The following is a 14,103-nucleotide window of genomic DNA, read 5'->3' as shown; positions in this document are numbered from 1 at the left end:
TTGTGAGTCGGATACAGGACCCTAAATAGCTGGTGAGAGGTATGTGGTGTTCTAAAAGCATGAAAACTGTATACCTGTGAAATAAAGTGCTTTCGTATGTGTTCTTCTGTGTTTATTGTCCTGTGCATAAAGTTGCACCTTGTGTTTGAAGGTTTAAATTATTTCAGGCTTGCATGGAGCTAGACGTTTCTGAGTAACTTTTATTCTTTTCTTAAAAGCCTTTACTGTCAGGATGGCCGAGAGGTCTAAGGCGCTGTGTTTAGGCCACGGTCTCCTTTGGAGCCGTGGGTTCGAATCCCACTTCTGACATGCGTTTTGGAGATTTAATCTCCTTTATCAGGTTAGCATCTGATGGAAGTTGCATCTGTTGGTCTTCACCTGGCACGTTATTCCGTTCTCCTCTTGTCAAGAGAGATGGGCTTTCTCATATATTTAGGTTCTATAACGTCTTGCTGACAAAGCGCAATCCTTACCAAATGAGCATAGGACCCATGTAAGAGGTCATCTGGAAGAGTCATGCTCTTGTATGCCCTGGCCAGACGGGCCCTGCAAATTTGGAAGAATGCCATTCATCTGGTGGACAACTGGACTCCAGCACACTTACAGCAATTTCATCAGGGCTTTGATCAGGGGCTGCTTAAATTTGCATACTCCACCCTATGTTGTGACTTTGAGATCCCTTGTTGAAATTGCTTTAGCCAGCCAAGAGGTGGCTATTGTCTCAATTTCAAAGCAGCTTTGAGCCGTTCAAGTGGCTGGTGAATAGCACTTTCTCTTTGTTCGCCTCAAAGTTCTAAAGAGTTCTCCATAGGTCCTGCTCTGTACAGATTGTTCAAAGATCTGTTGGAAGTGCATATAATAGGATAAATAAATTGAGGGCATTCCTTTTCAGTACCTCACCTGCATGGCTGTGTGGCCTCTGGAAGATGCTGGGAAAGCAAGTCAGGATGGCCGAGTGGTCTAAGGCGCTGCGTTCAGGTCGCAGTCTCCTCTGGAGGCGTGGGTTCAAATCCCACTTCTGACAGTCCTGTGTTTACTCTAATTTTTTTCTTGAGAAATATGATCATTTCCCTCGCAGTGGCTTATAGGATTGTCTTCTTGGAAGAGTGCAGTGAGTTTTTTTCTTGCTCTAGCCACTATTGGCCTAAGCTCTGTGCATTTTTTGGTTCCTAATATCTTTCTCACCCTTTAGATGAAAAAGCAGCATGGGGTCAGGATGGCCGAGTGGTCTAAGGCGCTGCGTTAAGGCCGCAGTCTCTCCTGGAGGCGTGGGTTCAAATCCCACTTCTGACAAAACTTGAATTCCATTTTCTCTCTCAGTTCCTTTAGAATCTCAGCTAAAAATTGGCAATGTAAATAATATCTGAATAAGTACCAAACTTCAGTTTCAACTGCAAATGCATTTGCCCTATTCTATCTTTAACGTTAATGTAATATTCTTCTAGCACTCGTGGTGTTTTATATTTCTTTTGTGGGGTACTTTAAAAATCTTTTTTATGAAAGAAATGGGTTACATTAAGTCTTGTGATGTTTTAGGTTTCCAATAAGGAGGTTTTAAATTTTATGTCACGTCATTTTCAGATGCTTCATTCAAGAGATGTTTCCACTATAGAATGCAGTGCAAGGGCAAAAATACAAGTGATAGAGCGATTGAGTGAGAAGGAGTATTGTGGAAGGAGAGAATGAAACAAAGACAGAGTGAGTGAATAGCAGGGAGGCATAGAAGAGGAGTCTAGCAGTGAAGGAGACCTGCTTTTCCCTGCTCTTGACCTCCCACCCATCCCCAAACAACCAAAACATACCTTCTGTGCAAAGTTGGCATGCAGAATTTCACTCCTCAGCAAGTGAGGGTGAGTCCCAGGCCAGGGGCTAAAGAGCAAAAGAGTGCCTGTGCTCAGACTTTCCCTGCTACGGATAGTTTATCTGGAACAAGGCCTACTCTCTTGTATCCAGCAAGGATCTAGAAATCCTGCATGAATCTGCAAGGCACATTGGCAGCATAAATTTGCATAAACTGCCCCACCTATTGCCTTCCTACTTCCTGTGCTGTAGTTGTTTGTGTAGAGAGAGAGGTCGCAGGCAAGGAAATGTTGTGAGTCGGATACAGGACCCTAAATAGCTGGTGAGAGGTATGTGGTGTTCTAAAAGCATGAAAACTGTATACCTGTGAAATAAAGTGCTTTCGTATGTGTTCTTCTGTGTTTATTGTCCTGTGCATAAAGTTGCACCTTGTGTTTGAAGGTTTAAATTATTTCAGGCTTGCATGGAGGTAGACGTTTCTGAGTAACTTTTATTCATTTCTTAAAAGCCTATACTGTCAGGATGGCCGAGAGGTCTAAGGCGCTGTGTTTAGCCCACGGTCTCCTTTGGAGCCGTGGGTTCGAATCCCACTTCTGACATGCCTTTTGGAGATTTAATCTCCTTTATCAGGTTAACATCTGATGGAAGTTGCATCTGTTGGTCTTCACCTGGCACGTTATTCCGTTCTCCTCTTGTCAAGAGAGATGGGCTTTCTCATATATTTAGGTTCTATAACGTCTTGCTGACAAAGCGCAATCCTTACCAAATGAGCATAGGACCCATGTAAGAGGTCATCTGGAAGAGTCATGCTCTTGTATGCCCTGGCCAGACGGGCCCTGCAAATTTGGAAGAATGCCATTCATCTGGTGGACAACTGGACTCCAGCACACTTACAGCAATTTCCTCAGGGCTTTGATCAGGGGCTGCTTAAATTTGCATACTCCACCCTATGTTGTGACTTTGAGATCCCTTGTTGAAATTGCTTTAGCCAGCCAAGAGGTGGCTATTGTCTCAATTTCAAAGCAGCTTTGAGCCGTTCAAGTGGCTGGTGAATAGCACTTTCTCTTTGTTCGCCTCAAAGTTCTAAAGAGTTCTCCATAGGTCCTGCTCTGTACAGATTGTTCAAAGATCTGTTGGAAGTGCATATAATAGGATAAATAAATTGAGGGCATTCCTTTTCAGTACCTCACCTGCATGGCTGTCTGGCCTCTGGAAGATGCTGGGAAAGCAAGTCAGGATGGCCGAGTGGTCTAAGGCGCTGCGTTCAGGTTGCAGTCTCATCTGGAGGCGTGGGTTCAAATCCCACTTCTGACAGTCCTGTGATTACTCTAATTTTTTTCTTGAGGAAATATGATCATTTCCCTCGCAGTGGCTTATAGGATTGTCTTCTTGGAAGAGTGCAGTGAGTTTTTTTCTTGCTCTAGCCACTATTGGCCTAAGCTCTGTGCATTTTTTGGTTCCTAATATCTTTATCACCCTTTAGATGAAAAAGCAGCATGGGGTCAGGATGGCCGAGTGGTCTAAGGCGCTGCGTTAAGGCCGCAGTCTCTCCTGGAGGCGTGGGTTCAAATCCCACTTCTGACAAAACTTGAATTTCATTTTCTCTCTCAGTTCCTTTAGAATCTCAGCTAAAAATTGGCAATGTAAATAATATCTGAATAAGTACCAAACTTCAGTTTCAACTGCAAATGCATTTGCCCTATTCTATCTTTAACGTTAATGTAATATTCTTCTAGCACTCGTGGTGTTTTATATTTCTTTTGTGGGGTACTTTAAAAATCTTTTTTATGAAAGAAATGGGTTACATTAAGTCTTGTGATGTTTTAGGTTTCCAATAAGGAGGTTTTAAATTTTATGTCACGTCATTTTCAGATGCTTCATTCAAGAGATGATTCCACTATAGAATGCAGTGCAAGGGCAAAAATACAAGTGATAGAGCGAGTGAGTGAGAAGGAGTATTGTGGAAGGAGAGAATGAAACAAAGACAGAGTGAGTGAATAGCAGGGAGGCATAGAAGAGGAGTCTAGTAGTGAAGGAGACCTGCTTTTCCCTGCTCTTGACCTCCCACCCATCCCCAAACAACCACAAACATACCTTCTGTGCAAAGTTGGTATGCAGAATTTCACGCCTCAGCAAGTGAGGGTGAGTCCCAGGCCAGGGGCTAAAGAGCAAAAGAGTGCCTGTGCTCAGACTTTCCCTGCTAGGGATAGTTTATCTGGAACAAGGCCTACTCTCTTGTATCCAGCAAGGATCTAGAAATCCTGCATGAATCTGCAAGGCACATTGGCAGCATACATTTGCATAAACTGCCCCACCTATTGCCTTCCTACTTCCTGTGCTGTAGTTGTTTGTGTAGAGAGAGAGGTCGCAGGCAAGGAAATGTTGTGAGTCGGATACAGGACACTAAATAGCTGGTGAGAGGTATGTGGTGTTCTAAAAGCATGAAAACTGTATACCTGTGAAATAAAGTGCTTTCGTATGTGTTCTTCTGTGTTTATTGTCCTGTGCATAAAGTTGCACCTTGTGTTTGAAGGTTTAAATTATTTCAGGCTTGCATGGAGGTAGACGTTTCTGAGTAACTTTTATTCATTTCTTAAAAGCCTATACTGTCAGGATGGCCGAGAGGTCTAAGGTGCTGTGTTTAGGCCACCGTCTCCTTTGGAGGCATGGGTTCGAATCCCACTTCTGACATGCCTTTTGGAGATTTAATCTCCTTTATCAGGTTAACATCTGATGGAAGTTGCATCTGTTGGTCTTCACCTGGCACGTTATTCCGTTCTCCTCTTGTCAAGAGAGATGGGGTTTCTCATATATTTAGGTTCTATAACGTCTTGCTGACAAAGCGCAATCCTTACCAAATGAGCATAGGACCCATGTAAGAGGTCATCTGGAAGAGTCATGCTCTTGTATGCCCTGGCCAGACGGGCCCTGCAAATTTGGAAGAATGCCATGCATCTGGTAGACAACTGGACTCCAGCACACTTACAGCAATTTCCTTAGGGCTTTGATCAGGGGCTGCTTAAATTTGCATACTCCACCCTATGTTGTGACTTTGAGATCCCTTGTTGAAATTCCTTTAGCCAGCCAAGAGGTGGCTATTGTCTCAATTTCAAAGCAGCTTTGAGCCGTTCAAGTGGCTGGTGAATAGCACTTTCTCTTTGTTCGCCTCAAAGTTCTAAAGAGTTCTCCACAGGTCCTGCTCTGTACAAATTGTTCAAAGATCTGTTGGAAGTGCATATAATAGGATAAATAAATTGAGGGCATTCCTTTTCAGTACCTCACCTGCATGGCTGTCTGGCCTCTGGAAGATGCTGGGAAAGCAAGTCAGGATGGCCGAGTGGTCTAAGGCGCTGCGTTCAGGTCGCAGTCTCCTCTGGAGGCGTGGGTTCAAATCCCACTTCTGACAGTCCTGTGTTTACTCTACTTTTTTTCTTGAGAAATATGATCATTTCCCTCGCAGTGGCTTATAGGATTGTCTTCTTGGAAGAGTGCAGTGAGTTTTTTTCTTGCTCTAGCCACTATTGGCCTAAGCTCTGTGCATTTTTTGGTTCCTAATATCTTTCTCACCCTTTAGATGAAAAAGTAGCATGGGGTCAGGATGGCCGAGTGGTCTAAGGCGCTGCGTTTAGGCCGCAGTCTCTTCTGGAGGCGTGGGTTCGAATCCCACTTCTGACAAAACTTGAATTCCATTTTCTCTCTCAGTTCCTTTAGAATCTCAGCTAAAAATTGGCAATGTAAATAATATCTGAATAAGTACCAAACTTCAGTTTCAACTGCAAATGCATTTGCCCTATTCTATCTTTAACGTTAATGTAATATTCTTCTAGCACTCGTGGTGTTTTATATTTCTTTTGTGGGGTACTTTAAAAATCTTTTTTATGAAAGAAATGGGTTACATTAAGTCTTGTGATGTTTTAGGTTTCCAATAAGGAGGTTTTAAATTTTATGTCACGTCATTTTCAGATGCTTCATTCAAGAGATGTCTCCACTATAGAATGCAGAGCAAGGGCAAAAATACAAGTGATAGAGCGAGTGAGTGAGAAGGAGTGTTGTGGAAGGAGAGAATGAAACAAAGACAGAGTGAGTGAATGGCAGGGAGGCATAGAAGAGGAGTCTAGTAGTGAAGGAGACCTGCTTTTCCCTGCTCTTGACCTCCCACCCATCCCCAAACAACCACAAACATACCTTCTGTGCAAAGTTGGTATGCAGAATTTCACGCCTCAGCAAGTGAGGGTGAGTCCCAGGCCAGGGGCTAAAGAGCAAAAGAGTGCCTGTGCTCAGACTTTCCCTGCTAGGGATAGTTTATCTGGAACAAGGCCTACTCTCTTGTATCCAGCAAGGATCTAGAAATCCTGCATGAATCTGCAAGGCACATTGGCAGCATAAATTTGCATAAACTGCCCCACCTATTGCCTTCCTACTTCCTGTGCTGTAGTTGTTTGTGTAGAGAGAGAGGTCGCAGGCAAGGAAATGTTGTGAGTCGGATACAGGACCCTAAATAGCTGGTGAGAGGTATGTGGTGTTCTAAAAGCATGAAAACTGTATACCTGTGAAATAAAGTGCTTTCGTATGTGTTCTTCTGTGTTTATTGTCCTGTGCATAAAGTTGCACCTTGTGTTTGAAGGTTTAAATTATTTCAGGCTTGCATGGAGGTAGACGTTTCTGAGTAACTTTTATTCATTTCTTAAAAGCATATACTGTCAGGATGGCCGAGAGGTCTAAGGCGCTGTGTTTAGGCCACAGTCTCCTTTGGAGGCGTGGGTTCGAATCCCACTTCTGACATGCCTTTTGGAGATTTAATCTCCTTTATCAGGTTAACATCTGATGGAAGTTGCATCTGTTGGTCTTCACCTGGCACGTTATTCCGTTCTCCTCTTGTCAAGAGAGATGGGGTTTCTCATATATTTAGGTTCTATAACGTCTTGCTGACAAAGCGCAATCCTTACCAAATGAGCATAGGACCCATGTAAGAGGTCATCTGGAAGAGTCATGCTCTTGTATGCCCTGGCCAGACGGGCCCTGCAAATTTGGAAGAATGCCATGCATCTGGTAGACAACTGGACTCCAGCACACTTACAGCAATTTCCTTGGGGCTTTGATCAGGGGCTGCTTAAATTTGCATACTCCACCCTATGTTGTGACTTTGAGATCCCTTGTTGAAATTCCTTTAGCCAGCCAAGAGGTGGCTATTGTCTCAATTTCAAAGCAGCTTTGAGCCGTTCAAGTGGCTGGTGAATAGCACTTTCTCTTTGTTCGCCTCAAAGTTCTAAAGAGTTCTCCACAGGTCCTGCTCTGTACAAATTGTTCAAAGATCTGTTGGAAGTGCATATAATAGGATAAATAAATTGAGGGCATTCCTTTTCAGTACCTCACCTGCATGGCTGTCTGGCCTCTGGAAGATGCTGGGAAAGCAAGTCAGGATGGCCGAGTGGTCTAAGGCGCTGCGTTCAGGTCGCAGTCTCCTCTGGAGGCGTGGGTTCAAATCCCACTTCTGACAGTTCTGTGTTTACTCTAATTTTTTTCTTGAGAAATATGATCATTTCCCTCGCAGTGGCTTATAGGATTGTCTTCTTGGAAGAGTGCAGTGAGTTTTTTTCTTGCTCTAGCCACTATTGGCCTAAGCTCTGTGCATTTTTTGGTTCCTAATATCTTTCTCACCCTTTAGATGAAAAAGCAGCATGGGGTCAGGATGGCCGAGTGGTCTAAGGCGCTGTGTTAAGGCCGCAGTCTCTCCTGGAGGCGTGGGTTCAAATCCCACTTCTGACAAAACTTGAATTCCATTTTCTCTCTCAGTTCCTTTAGAATCTCAGCTAAAAATTGGCAATGTAAATAATATCTGAATAAGTACCAAACTTCAGTTTCAACTGCAAATGCATTTGCCCTATTCTATCTTTAACGTTAATGTAATATTCTTCTAGCACTCGTGGTGTTTTATATTTCTTTTGTGGGGTACTTTAAAAATCTTTTTTATGAAAGAAATGGGTTACATTAAGTCTTGTGATGTTTTAGGTTTCCAATAAGGAGGTTTTACATTTTATGTCACGTCATTTTCAGATGCTTCATTCAAGAGATGTTTCCACTATAGAATGCAGTGCAAGGGCAAAAATACAAGTGATAGAGCGAGTGAGTGAGAAGGAGTATTGTGGAAGGAGAGAATGAAACAAAGACAGAGTGAGTGAATAGCAGGGAGGCATAGAAGAGGAGTCTAGTAGTGAAGGAGACCTGCTTTTCCCTGCTCTTGACCTCCCACCCATCCCCAAACAACCACAAACATACCTTCTGTGCAAAGTTGGTATGCAGAATTTCACGCCTCAGCAAGTGAGGGTGAGTCCCAGGCCAGGGGCTAAAGAGCAAAAGAGTGCCTGTGCTCAGACTTTCCCTGCTAGGGATAGTTTATCTGGAACAAGTCCTACTCTCTTGTATCCAGCAAGGATCTAGAAATCCTGCATGAATCTGCAAGGCACATTGGCAGCATAAATTTGCATAAACTGCCCCACCTATTGCCTTCCTACTTCCTGTGCTGTAGTTGTTTGTGTAGAGAGAGAGGTCGCAGGCAAGGAAATGTTGTGAGTCGGATACAGGACCCTAAATAGCTGGTGAGAGGTATGTGGTGTTCTAAAAGCATGAAAACTGTATACCTGTGAAATAAAGTGCTTTCGTATGTGTTCTTCTGTGTTTATTGTCCTGTGCATAAAGTTGCACCTTGTGTTTGAAGGTTTAAATTATTTCAGGCTTGCATGGAGGTAGACGTTTCTGAGTAACTTTTATTCTTTTCTTAAAAGCCTATACTGTCAGGATGGCCGAGAGGTCTAAGGCGCTGTGTTTAGCCCACGGTCTCCTTTGGAGCCGTGGGTTCGAATCCCACTTCTGACATGCCTTTTGGAGATTTAATCTCCTTTATCAGGTTAACATCTGATGGAAGTTGCATCTGTTGGTCTTCACCTGGCACGTTATTCCGTTCTCCTCTTGTCAAGAGAGATGGGCTTTCTCATATATTTAGGTTCTATAACGTCTTGCTGACAAAGCGCAATCCTTACCAAATGAGCATAGGACCCATGTAAGAGGTCATCTGGAAGAGTCATGCTCTTGTATGCCCTGGCCAGACGGGCTTTGCAAATTTGGAAGAATGCCATTCATCTGGTGGACAACTGGACTCCAGCACACTTACAGCAATTTCCTCAGGGCTTTGATCAGGGGCTGCTTAAATTTGCATACTCCACCCTATGTTGTGACTTTGAGATCCCTTGTTGAAATTGCTTTAGCCAGCCAAGAGGTGGCTATTGTCTCAATTTCAAAGCAGCTTTGAGCCGTTCAAGTGGCTGGTGAATAGCACTTTCTCTTTGTTCGCCTCAAAGTTCTAAAGAGTTCTCCATAGGTCCTGCTCTGTACAGATTGTTCAAAGATCTGTTGGAAGTGCATATAATAGGATAAATAAATTGAGGGCATTCCTTTTCAGTACCTCACCTGCATGGCTGTCTGGCCTCTGGAAGATGCTGGGAAAGCAAGTCAGGATGGCCGAGTGGTCTAAGGCGCTGCGTTCAGGTTGCAGTCTCATCTGGAGGCGTGGGTTCAAATCCCACTTCTGACAGTCCTGTGTTTACTCTAATTTTTTTCTTGAGGAAATATGATCATTTCCCTCGCAGTGGCTTATAGGATTGTCTTCTTGGAAGAGTGCAGTGAGTTTTTTTCTTGCTCTAGCCACTATTGGCCTAAGCTCTGTGCATTTTTTGGTTCCTAATATCTTTATCACCCTTTAGATGAAAAAACAGCATGGGGTCAGGATGGCCGAGTGGTCTAAGGCGCTGCGTTAAGGCCGCAGTCTCTCCTGGAGGCGTGGGTTCAAATCCCACTTCTGACAAAACTTGAATTCCATTTTCTCTCTCAGTTCCTTTAGAATCTCAGCTAAAAATTGGCAATGTAAATAATATCTGAATAAGTACCAAACTTCAGTTTCAACTGCAAATGCATTTGCCCTATTCTATCTTTAACGTTAATGTAATATTCTTCTAGCACTCGTGGTGTTTTATATTTCTTTTGTGGGGTACTTTAAAAATCTTTTTTATGAAAGAAATGGGTTACATTAAGTCTTGTGATGTTTTAGGTTTCCAATAAGGAGGTTTTAAATTATATGTCACGTCATTTTCAGATGCTTCATTCAAGAGATGATTCCACTATAGAATGCAGTGCAAGGGCAAAAATACAAGTGATAGAGCGAGTGAGTGAGAAGGAGTATTGTGGAAGGAGAGAATGAAACAAAGACAGAGTGAGTGAATAGCAGGGAGGCATAGAAGAGGAGTCTAGTAGTGAAGGAGACCTGCTTTTCCCTGCTCTTGACCTCCCACCCATCCCCAAACAACCACAAACATACCTTCTGTGCAAAGTTGGTATGCAGAATTTCACGCCTCAGCAAGTGAGGGTGAGTCCCATGCCAGGGGCTAAAGAGCAAAAGAGTGCCTGTGCTCAGACTTTCCCTGCTAGGGATAGTTTATCTGGAACAAGGCCTACTCTCTTGTATCCAGCAAGGATCTAGAAATCCTGCATGAATCTGCAAGGCACATTGGCAGCATAAATTTGCATAAACTGCCCCACCTATTGCCTTCCTACTTCCTGTGCTGTAGTTGTTTGTGTAGAGAGAGAGGTCGCAGGCAAGGAAATGTTGTGAGTCGGATACAGGACCCTAAATAGCTGGTGAGAGGTATGTGGTGTTCTAAAAGCATGAAAACTGTATACCTGTGAAATAAAGTGCTTTCGTATGTGTTCTTCTGTGTTTATTGTCCTGTGCATAAAGTTGCACCTTGTGTTTGAAGGTTTAAATTATTTCAGGCTTGCATGGAGGTAGACGTTTCTGAGTAACTTTTATTCATTTCTTAAAAGCCTATACTGTCAGGATGGCCGAGAGGTCTAAGGTGCTGTGTTTAGGCCACCGTCTCCTTTGGAGGCATGGGTTCGAATCCCACTTCTGACATGCCTTTTGGAGATTTAATCTCCTTTATCAGGTTAACATCTGATGGAAGTTGCATCTGTTGGTCTTCACCTGGCACGTTATTCCGTTCTCCTCTTGTCAAGAGAGATGGGGTTTCTCATATATTTAGGTTCTATAACGTCTTGCTGACAAAGCGCAATCCTTACCAAATGAGCATAGGACCCATGTAAGAGGTCATCTGGAAGAGTCATGCTCTTGTATGCCCTGGCCAGACGGGCCCTGCAAATTTGGAAGAATGCCATGCATCTGGTAGACAACTGGACTCCAGCACACTTACAGCAATTTCCTTAGGGCTTTGATCAGGGGCTGCTTAAATTTGCATACTCCACCCTATGTTGTGACTTTGAGATCCCTTGTTGAAATTCCTTTAGCCAGCCAAGAGGTGGCTATTGTCTCAATTTCAAAGCAGCTTTGAGCCGTTCAAGTGGCTGGTGAATAGCACTTTCTCTTTGTTCGCCTCAAAGTTCTAAAGAGTTCTCCACAGGTCCTGCTCTGTACAAATTGTTCAAAGATCTGTTGGAAGTGCATATAATAGGATAAATAAATTGAGGGCATTCCTTTTCAGTACCTCACCTGCATGGCTGTCTGGCCTCTGGAAGATGCTGGGAAAGCAAGTCAGGATGGCCGAGTGGTCTAAGGTGCTGCGTTCAGGTCGCAGTCTACTCTGGAGGCGTGGGTTCAAATCCCACTTCTGAAAGTCCTGTGTTTACTCTAATTATTTTCTTGAGAAATATGATCATTTCCCTCGCAGTGGCTTATAGGATTGTCTTCTTGGAAGAGTGCAGTGAGTTTTTTTCTTGCTCTAGCCACTATTGGCCTAAGCTCTGTGCATTTTTTGGTTCCTAATATCTTTCTCACCCTTTAGATAAAAAAGTAGCATGGGGTCAGGATGGCCGAGTGGTCTAAGGCGCTGCGTTTAGGCCGCAGTCTCTCCTGGAGGCGTGGGTTCAAATCCCACTTCTGACAAAACTTGTATTCCATTTTCTCTCTCAGTTCCTTTAGAATCTCAGCTAAAAATTGGCAATGTAAATAATATCTGAATAAGTACCAAACTTCAGTTTCAACTGCAAATGCATTTGCCCTATTCTATCTTTAACGTTAATGTAATATTCTTCTAGCACTCGTGGTGTTTTATATTTCTTTTGTGGGGTACTTTAAAAATCTTTTTTATGAAAGAAATGGGTTACATTAAGTCTTGTGATGTTTTAGGTTTCCAATAAGGAGGTTTTAAATTTTATGTCACGTCATTTTCAGATGCTTCATTCAAGAGATGTTTCCACTATTGAATGCAGAGCAAGGGCAAAAATACAAGTGATAGAGCGAGTGAGTGAGAAGGAGTGTTGTGGAAGGAGAGAATGAAACAAAGACAGAGTGAGTGAATGGCAGGTAGGCATAGAAGAGGAGTCTAGTAGTGAAGGAGACCTGCTTTTCCCTGCTCTTGACCTCCCACCCATCCCCAAACAACCACAAACATACCTTCTGTGCAAAGTTGGCATGCAGAATTTCACTCCTCAGCAAGTGAGGGTGAGTCCCAGGCCAGGGGCTAAAGAGCAAAAGAGTGCCTGTGCTCAGACTTTCCCTGCTACGGATAGTTTATCTGGAACAAGGCCTACTCTCTTGTATCCAGCAAGGATCTAGAAATCCTGCATGAATCTGCAAGGCACATTGGCAGCATAAATTTGCATAAACTGCCCCACCTATTGCCTTCCTACTTCCTGTGCTGTAGTTGTTTGTGTAGAGAGAGAGGTCGCAGGCAAGGAAATGTTGTGAGTCGGATACAGGACCCTAAATAGCTGGTGAGAGGTATGTGGTGTTCTAAAAGCATGAAAACTGTAAACCTGTGAAATAAAGTGCTTTCGTATGTGTTCTTCTGTGTTTATTGTCCTGTGCATAAAGTTGCACCTTGTGTTTGAAGGTTTAAATTATTTCAGGCTTGCATGGAGGTAGACGTTTCTGAGTAACTTTTATTCATTTCTTAAAAGCCTATACTGTCAGGATGGCCGAGAGGTCTAAGGCGCTGTGTTTAGGCCACGGTCTCCTTTGGAGCCGTGGGTTTGAATCCCACTTCTGACATGCCTTTTGGAGATTTAATCTCCTTTATCAGGTTAACATCTGATGGAAGTTGCATCTGTTGGTCTTCACCTGGCACGTTATTCCGTTCTCCTCTTGTTAAGAGAGATGGGGTTTCTCATATATTTAGGTTCTATAACGTCTTGCTGACAAAGCGCAATCCTTACCAAATGAGCATAGGACCCATGTAAGAGGTCATCTGGAAGAGTCATGCTCTTGTATGCCCTGGCCAGACGGGCCCTGCAAATTTGGAAGAATGCCATTCATCTGGTGGACAACTGGACTCCAGCACACTTACAGCAATTTCCTCAGGGCTTTGATCAGGGGCTGCTTAAATTTGCATACTCCACCCTATGTTGTGACTTTGAGATCCCTTGTTGAAATTGCTTTAGCCAGCCAAGAGGTGGCTATTGTCTCAATTTCAAAGCAGCTTTGAGCCGTTCAAGTGGCTGGTGAATAGCACTTTCTCTTTGTTCGCCTCAAAGTTCTAAAGAGTTCTCCATAGGTCCTGCTCTGTACAGATTGTTCAAAGATCTGTTGGAAGTGCATATAATAGGATAAATAAATTGAGGGCATTCCTTTTCAGTACCTCACCTGCATGGCTGTCTGGCCTCTGGAAGATGCTGTGAAAGCAAGTCAGGATGGCCGAGTGGTCTAAGGCGCTGCGTTCAGGTCGCAGTCTCCTCTGGAGGCGTGGGTTCAAATCCCACTTCTGACAGTTCTGTGTTTACTCTAATTTTTTTCTTGAGAAATATGATCATTTCCCTCGCAGTGGCTTATAGGATTGTCTTCTTGGAAGAGTGCAGTGAGTTTTTTTCTTGCTCTAGCCACTATTGGCCTAAGCTCTGTGCATTTTTTGGTTCCTAATATCTTTCTCACCCTTTAGATGAAAAAGCAGCATGGGGTCAGGATGGCCGAGTGGTCTAAGGCGCTGCGTTAAGGCCGCAGTCTCTCCTGGAGGCGTGGGTTCAAATCCCACTTCTGACAAAACTTGAATTCCATTTTCTCTCTCAGTTCCTTTAGAATCTCAGCTAAAAATTGGCAATGTAAATAATATCTGAATAAGTACCAAACTTCAGTTTCAACTGCAAATGCATTTGCCCTATTCTATCTTTAACGTTAATGTAATATTCTTCTAGCACTCGTGGTGTTTTATATTTCTTTTGTGGGGTACTTTAAAAATCTTTTTTATGAAAGAAATGGGTTACATTAAGTCTTGTGATGTTTTAGGTTTCCAATAAGGAGGTTTT

The 14,103-nt window shown here is 43.3% G+C and overlaps 12 non-coding genes across 12 annotated transcripts; all 12 read left to right on the top strand.

Annotated features, from left to right (window-relative positions):
• The first annotated feature begins 941 nt into the window (after positions 1–941).
• TRNAL-CAG (transfer RNA leucine (anticodon CAG)) lies at positions 942–1,024 on the top strand. Its single transcript has one exon. It is a non-coding gene; the product is annotated as a tRNA-Leu (tRNA).
• Positions 1,025–1,210: 186 nt separating this feature from the next.
• TRNAL-AAG (transfer RNA leucine (anticodon AAG)) lies at positions 1,211–1,293 on the top strand. Its single transcript has one exon. It is a non-coding gene; the product is annotated as a tRNA-Leu (tRNA).
• Positions 1,294–3,301: 2,008 nt separating this feature from the next.
• TRNAL-AAG (transfer RNA leucine (anticodon AAG)) lies at positions 3,302–3,384 on the top strand. Its single transcript has one exon. It is a non-coding gene; the product is annotated as a tRNA-Leu (tRNA).
• A 1,739-nt stretch (positions 3,385–5,123) lies between these two features.
• TRNAL-CAG (transfer RNA leucine (anticodon CAG)) lies at positions 5,124–5,206 on the top strand. Its single transcript has one exon. It is a non-coding gene; the product is annotated as a tRNA-Leu (tRNA).
• A 186-nt stretch (positions 5,207–5,392) lies between these two features.
• Positions 5,393–5,475, top strand: TRNAL-UAG (transfer RNA leucine (anticodon UAG)). Its single transcript has one exon. It is a non-coding gene; the product is annotated as a tRNA-Leu (tRNA).
• A 1,024-nt stretch (positions 5,476–6,499) lies between these two features.
• Positions 6,500–6,582, top strand: TRNAL-UAG (transfer RNA leucine (anticodon UAG)). Its single transcript has one exon. It is a non-coding gene; the product is annotated as a tRNA-Leu (tRNA).
• A 632-nt stretch (positions 6,583–7,214) lies between these two features.
• On the top strand, positions 7,215–7,297 carry TRNAL-CAG (transfer RNA leucine (anticodon CAG)). The gene has a single exon. It is a non-coding gene; the product is annotated as a tRNA-Leu (tRNA).
• A 186-nt stretch (positions 7,298–7,483) lies between these two features.
• On the top strand, positions 7,484–7,566 carry TRNAL-AAG (transfer RNA leucine (anticodon AAG)). Its single transcript has one exon. It is a non-coding gene; the product is annotated as a tRNA-Leu (tRNA).
• Positions 7,567–9,575: 2,009 nt separating this feature from the next.
• TRNAL-AAG (transfer RNA leucine (anticodon AAG)) lies at positions 9,576–9,658 on the top strand. The gene has a single exon. It is a non-coding gene; the product is annotated as a tRNA-Leu (tRNA).
• Positions 9,659–11,666: 2,008 nt separating this feature from the next.
• TRNAL-UAG (transfer RNA leucine (anticodon UAG)) lies at positions 11,667–11,749 on the top strand. The gene has a single exon. It is a non-coding gene; the product is annotated as a tRNA-Leu (tRNA).
• A 1,739-nt stretch (positions 11,750–13,488) lies between these two features.
• TRNAL-CAG (transfer RNA leucine (anticodon CAG)) lies at positions 13,489–13,571 on the top strand. Its single transcript has one exon. It is a non-coding gene; the product is annotated as a tRNA-Leu (tRNA).
• A 186-nt stretch (positions 13,572–13,757) lies between these two features.
• On the top strand, positions 13,758–13,840 carry TRNAL-AAG (transfer RNA leucine (anticodon AAG)). The gene has a single exon. It is a non-coding gene; the product is annotated as a tRNA-Leu (tRNA).
• The last annotated feature ends 263 nt before the right edge of the window (positions 13,841–14,103 follow it).

This window comes from Triturus cristatus, chromosome 6 (genome assembly GCF_964204655.1).
Source record: "Triturus cristatus chromosome 6, aTriCri1.1, whole genome shotgun sequence".
Lineage (NCBI taxonomy): Eukaryota > Metazoa > Chordata > Amphibia > Caudata > Salamandridae > Triturus > Triturus cristatus.
The sequence above is the reverse complement of the archived record's forward strand: the minus strand, read 5'-3'. Positions and strand labels throughout refer to the sequence as shown.